Below are 7,266 nucleotides of genomic sequence, written 5' to 3' on the forward strand. Positions count from 1 at the left end.
GTGATCTGAAGCGGTATTCAGTGATTACAAGCCTGTCTAGCTATGTGTGAAGACTGCTCTAGCATAAAATAAAATTGCTTAGTTGTCATAGTATGAAAAAAGAACTTGTAAGATACATGTCTCATTTACTGCTTTTGGGATCTTTTTTAGTGAGAGTATATTATGAAAATTAATTATTTGTAAATGATTACAAGAGAGAAAATGAAGTTACATAATAGAAATAACTCAATACTGGGAGCATATTAACTAACAAGAAATAAGTCAGAGAATTTAAGAGAAATAGAACTCATAAGTACTTGTCTCATTTACTCTTTTCAGGGATCTTTTTCAGTGAACAACCGAATGCATTGGAATTTAATTCAAAATGAAATATTACAAGTGATTACAATTGGTATGATAATTTTAGAAGATAAAACTATACACTGAAAGAAAAGAAAAGTAGAAGGTTACAAGATCGAAAGGCTTCATTCGAGATCTTTGAAGGAGATGTAGCCAGGAACATCTTCTCCTTGATTCTTTCTTTTAGCATTTTCTTTCGAATCCTGCGGTCCATCATCTCTCCAAAGAGGTCTTCATTCAGCCAAGTACAAAGATACTCTAGATGATCCATTGGGCAGAGATAGAACTCATATACTCGCTCGAACCTGTATTGATAGTCATAGTCAATGAACATAAGCTCATACTCTGGTTTCACATGCACTGTCTTAGGAGTGAAGGTTCCCTTCTCAGGCAATGTTAGATTCAACATTGATATATCTGGCTTCCTGTTCTTGAAGAGTTCATCCACTGAGAATTTTGTCTCATGCTCGTTCTTGTGGGATGGCCCTTCTTCAGAATCATAAAGGATCTTCTTCTTCGAGAGGTCTTTAGTGGTAAAGGAAGAACCTCGATGATCTTCGACACTGTGTTGAATAGTTCGTTCAGAACTTCTTCAATATAAGCCTAATGCTTTGATTTAGAATTCTGAATTAAATATCGAATCTCAAGCCACTCATAGAACCCATATCTGCTAAAAAGGGAGGGATACTCCGTTATGGCATCATGGTTCTCTCGGAAGATGACTGCAGAAACGGGAAAACCACCATATTTCACCCGTCCGTTGATTGTGACATTTGAAATCTTGTGAGGGTTCATCCTTGTCTCGATCCTTTCTCTGCACCGGTTCTACTCATGATCTTTTAGTGTCAATACTCTTTGATTTTTCTTTTCAGCTTATTCTAAAAGTAGAGTATGAGCACTTATGGAGTCATTTTTCATGAATCTTCCTTCGACATGAGCTTCATCAGCTAGAGCTTTAGCCAGTTCTAGACTTTCTTTGAGTTGTCATTGATGTCATTTCCATTCTAGTTCTTTAGGGATTCTTCTCGTTCAACTTCAGAGAGGAAGTCGAACTCACCACTTCTAAAGGTACAAAGAGGCATTTTTACTCTGGATGGGTCGAGCTGACTTATTAGCTGAGCCATCCTCTTTTTTATTTTCTTCAACCTCATAGCACACAGGGAGTCTAGACGACGTCCTAGTGGTGAGGTTACATTCTTCATGTTCTTCGTCATCCTCTTCGTCACTTGATTCGAACAAGAAGACTGGAGGGACTTTAGCTGAAGAAGGTTGGGTAGAGGGGCTGAGAGAGATCATTGCAGAGAGAGATTTGGTTGGAGGATTTAAGGTAGGAAGAGGGAAAAAAGATAAAGGTAAGGGATTGAAGGGTTCAGCTTTAGAGGTAGAAGGAACAAAAACAGTTAAAGCATTTGTTACCTCTAGAAGGTTGAACATCCCTTGCAGAAGGACTAGGTTCTCTTTAGCAACTCTTATCCCTTTGCCAGAGTATGAGTACTGGTTGTGAGAAGATCTCTCCCTCTGGGATAAGGATTCCCGGGTGGAGATTTCTTAGGCTGGTTGTCTGGAAATAGGTTAGATGTAAAAATCATCATCATCACTACCTCCACGATCAGCTCCAGAGTTAAGGATCTTTGGATCCTCATCATCCTCATGTTCATCAATCTCTTCTTCATCACCAGCATTGGGTAATGCAGATGTGGAAGGTAGAGGGACTTTAAGGTCAACAACCTCGATATTTTAATTCTAGATAAGGAAAGTCTGCTTCAGTTTTGACAGTGTCAGCATCAACATTATCCTTTTATGTATCCTTCTCCCTATCTTTGTCATCATCAACATAGGAAAGGAGGTGACTGGATAAGTCGGTCAACTTCTTCTCGATGGAGACGAGGACTTCAGCTTGCTGAATGTTGAGCTCAGCGACCATATAGCTGATGACGATCAACATCACTGAAATATAGTTTAGGGATAGGTGCTGGTCTTTGAAAAAGCGCAAAAAATTGTTCAAGTAGCTCACCATGCCTGGTAAGCTGAGTTTGAACCTCCTCAGCGTTCCTTGAGAGATCAGCGATGGCGTTGGAGTTATGCTTGACTTCCGTCTTCATATCGATCAACTCATTCTTAGCTGCAAGAACCTTAGCTTTGACAACAGAGAGGTCTTTAGCCAAGTCTTCCTTCAAGGGAATCGCCTTCTTGACTTTATTCATCCTATCAAGAAGAGTGGCCACAGGAGGGAGGAGTAGTTTGATGTCCCCAACCATATCATAGTTTTCAGTCTCAGTGACTGGGGTTCATTCTCCTTAGGATCTGAAAAATCAAGGATAGGAAAATGTTGAGCATTGGAAGGCTCAGGTTTAGTAACTATGAAAACAAGGGGAGGAAATGTTCTATACTTGAGGGTTCCTCAACAGTATCTGAATAATTACAATTGAGGTTGAACGTCTCAAATACGCTGTCGAGAGGATCAGACGCACATTGTTGAGGGATCTGGAGAGAATCTTCCTCAGGTCCTGGGGTGATGGCTTCACCAATAGTGGGGACAACCACTGTTATTTCATCAACGCGTGTTTTGGAGACCAATAAAGTAGGGGAGGAGACAACGACTAAGAAAAGTAGTGAAGGAGCAGCAGTGGAAGTGTTGAGAATCATACTCTTAATAAGTTGAGTCACTAAGGTGGTTTGTATAGGTGCCACAGATACGACAACAGATGAAGAAACTGTTGAAGAGGAAGGTAGGGGTAAAATAGATGCCTCGGGGATAGGGCGAATTTCAATAGATGAGACATGTTGAGAGGACTCGCCTAGTTTAGATGGCTTCACTTGTGTGGTTTTCTTAACCCTCTTTAAAGGATTAAATGGGGATGTAAATCATGTTCTATTTCGAGAGGATGGGGAGGCAGCAACATGGGTACACTTTGGAGGCTGAACCAAAGTAGTTGCTGCTAAAGAAGAAGAAGGAAGAGAAAAAGTATGGACTATCCTCAGCATTGTGGGGAATAGACCAACGTTTGTAGGCTTGGTCTTGTGATCAAGAATCCTTGATCTAAGCCTATAGAGGGGAAGATCAGCCTGAGCGGGTTATTGTTTTTTCAGAATCATTATGATGATGACTCTCAGGAACCTTGTATAGGGGATGACCTTTTCCCTTTGACGTTTGGTCAGCTTCAGCACAAGTTCGTCGAAGATCAGCTGAGCCAAGTCAACTTTTTTGTTCCTGATGACCAAGTAGCCAATGTTCAGCACTACCCAGCTCGCTTGGTCTTGGCCACCTGTTTTCCCACCCATGCAGTGAATGAAGTAAGAGAAAAGGTATTGCCAGAATGCAGACATCCGGTTCTTCTCAATCATTGTCAGCGACTTGTTGAGTTCAAAGTTTGAGTCCTTCTTCAGCGGCCATTCATAGTGAATATCATCGAGGAATTTGACGATAGCTTCATTGTCATGGTCTTGAGCGAAGGGAGGGACCTTGGGAAGCTGCAACGCCGAACGAATGGTTACAGGTATAAATTCCATTATATGGTTGTTGATTTGATAAGAGATCTTGATGGAGAAGCTCCCAAGAAAGTCCTTGGTAGACTTTACCACAACGGTGAACCAAAACTGCTTCAATACGTCTTTTACCATGATCGGTTGAAATGTAAGAGCATATCCTAGAACACTGCTCTTTCGGAAGAGGGCAGCATCCACAAAATGTTGTTTGTCGGTGGGATTGTCAAGAAAAGCAAGGTGGTTGTTTGGCGTGAAGCTGCACTCCACGATGCTAAAGTTCACATTGGATGCACCTGCCAATTTATGGTCAAAAAGTATTTAGAAGAAAAGAAGGATGCACAACGATTTAGAATAAAGAATAGAAAGAAAGTCAATAGAAGTTTCTTTCAAAAAACGGGAAAGAAAAGTGAGTTTTCGAGTTTAGGTTTAAGAAACAAAGTTTTGTAATAAACCAAGAAGAAAGATTTTTACCACTTATATTTTTTTTTTTTTGTATTTTAAGATACAAACAAGTTTCTTATGTAGAATAAACAACCAATATATGTAACAGCGAATCTATTTTATTTGAAGTGGAAGAAGAAAAACAAGTGTGTGTTGTTGGTGTTTCTTGTGTTTTTAAGTGTGAGAGAGAGTATATGAGAATATGAGAGCTCAAAGTGTGAAATAACGAGTGAGAGAAATATATGTAGGTGAGATGAGAGAAAAAGAGGAGAGGAAAATGACGGTTCGAAAAGATTTGTCACGATTATTTCTTTGCATATCATGAGAGTTTTATTGGTTGGGGAATAGCAACGAAAAATGTGTGTCAGAAAACGCACGTGAGAAACGTTCAATTTTTGAAAATATTTTAATGACGTCATAAGGATATGACAGTTCATAAACTTTTGATCTTTTAAAACATTTTAATCACTAAATAAGGAAAGTGTTAAGTGATAGTTTTAAGATGGTTTGAGAAAGAAAGAGAATTTAGAGAAAGAAGCGTACCTTGGGAGAAAAAGATATGTTTAGATAGGAGTTCAGTGACAGATTGAGAAACACTGAATCTTTTCACATGTAGTACTGAGTAATGCTTATCTCTGAGAAATTTAATCCTTAACGTTCAACATTCCAAGTTCATCAAGGGGTTACTGTATACAGATTAGCGATTTGGTACTCAGTAGGTACAAAATGAAGTTCAATATTACCATTCATAACATAATCTCTGATAAAATGATATATGATCTCAGTTAGAATCAAGTACAGGATTGTTTGCAATAGCAATAGTAATAACACTTGTGCTATCACAATAAATAGGGATCTTTGATAGCTAAAGATCGTAGTTACTAAGTTGATTTTTCATCCAAATAATTTGCACACAACAGCTTCCTGCGGCTACAATTCAGCTTCAGCAGTTGATGTGGACATTGAGTTTTGCATTTTGCTTGTCTAGCTCACCAATTTTCTACCAAGGAGTTGACAGCCCCTAGTGGTGCTCTTCCTATCTATTTTGCATCTTGCAAAATCACCATTTGCATAACCGATTAGGTCGAATCCTGAGTCTTTGGGATACCAAAGACCCATATTAGGTGTACCATTCACATATCTGCATATTCGCTTTACAACAATCAGATGAGATTCTTTGGGTTCAACTTGATATCATGCATAAAGGCAAGTAGAGTACATGATATCAGGTCGGCTAGCTGTCAAATACAACAAGGAGCCGATCATTCTCCTATAGGTGGAAATGTTTAAAGGTGTCCCATTTAGGTCCTTGTTTAGCATTAAAGGATATGCCATGGGAGTTTTTATAGATGAGTTGTTGGTTAATTTGAATTTTTTTCAATATATCTTTAACATACTTACTTTGGTTTATGAATATTTTTTTTCAAATTGCTTAATCTGAAGACAAAGAAAATATGTTAGTTTACCCATCATACTCATTTTATACTCTTTCTTCATGCATTCAGAGAATCAAACACATAAAGAAGGATTCGTAGATCCAAATATAATGTCATCGACATATATCTGAACAAGAATGATGTGACCTTTAATTTTTCTATGAAATAGGGTTTGATCAATCTTTCCACGTTCAAATTTCTCAGAGATGAGAAATGAAGAAAGGGTGTCATACTAGGCATGAGGAGTCTATTTAACCCATAGGGGGCTTTATCTAGTCGATAGACATGATCTGGATACTTAGGGTCAAGTAACCCTGGAGGTTGTTCAACATAAACTTCCATTTGATAGACTTTAAAGACTTTATGGGCAACATAGGCTAGGAAGAGTCGAATTGCTTCGAGTCTAACCACAGGAGCAAATGTTTCATCATACTCGATGCCTTTTTCTTGTCTATATCCCTGACAACAAGTCGAGTCTTGTTACGGGTTACAATACCATGTTCATCCAACTTGTTTTGATGCACTCGTTTGGTGCCTATAACAGTTTTGTTGGATGAACAAGGGACAAGGTACCAAACTTTGTTTCTATCAAACTCAATTAGTTCTTTTTTCATAGTACTGACCCAGCTTGGGTCGCTGATAGCATCATTAATTTTTTTGGGTTCAACTATAGAAAGAAAGTTGACAAATATACAGTAGACCGTGTCGAGTCTGAATACCTTCATTTGGATCACCAAGAATTTGATTGATAGGATGATTATTTGTCCATAATTGAGCTGGTAAATGACTTGAGTTATCATCTTCTGAGATAGGTGGCTCAGGTATAGAGGATGAGGCTTCAGCGAGAGATTCTTCAACGTTCATTTGAATTGCCAAAGGAGCCTCAGGTGAAAGATGTTCAATGACTAAAGGAGATTCAGTGAATGAATAATCAGTATTTGAAGTAGAAGGTGGCAAGTGACTATTGGGGATGTCAGAGATCCCTAAAGAGGATCAACTATGTTATTGGTGATGTCGGCAAAAATATATGGATCGTCATCAGCTTTTGGTTGATCAACATTCAATTGATTGCTGAATGAAGCTTCAGGTTCTCCAATATGAGATATCATCTATTTTTCTAACTCTTCTTCATCGTTAGAGATGGGTTTAGATTGTCAAGGTATCACTGAATTCTACTTCAGATCATGATCAGACAAGTCTATTTCTTCAACTACTTCTTTGACACCGTTGAAGTTGCTTTGATATAGGTTTTGTCTTGAAGTTAAACTAAGTGCTAACTATTTACAGAACGAGTTCGAAGATCACTGAGCAGACTCAATTTGAGACAGATCGTTGAACTTGAATACATAAAACTGAACAAAGTATTTTCACTAATTATGATGGTTATCATCAAATCACTCAGAGAGTTTGGATCAATAGCTTGGTCTAACATGATCTCATATATATATATATATATATATATATATATATATATATATATAGGAGTGATCATATGAAAACCGTCCTCATTTGTGTAAACCGTGCAAACCACCTTCATCTGTCGATTTCATTGTTTAATCTTATG

The sequence above is a fragment of the Cynara cardunculus genome (genome assembly GCF_001531365.2).
Source record: "Cynara cardunculus var. scolymus isolate 2C chromosome LG 4, CcrdV1, whole genome shotgun sequence".
NCBI lineage: Eukaryota > Viridiplantae > Streptophyta > Magnoliopsida > Asterales > Asteraceae > Cynara > Cynara cardunculus.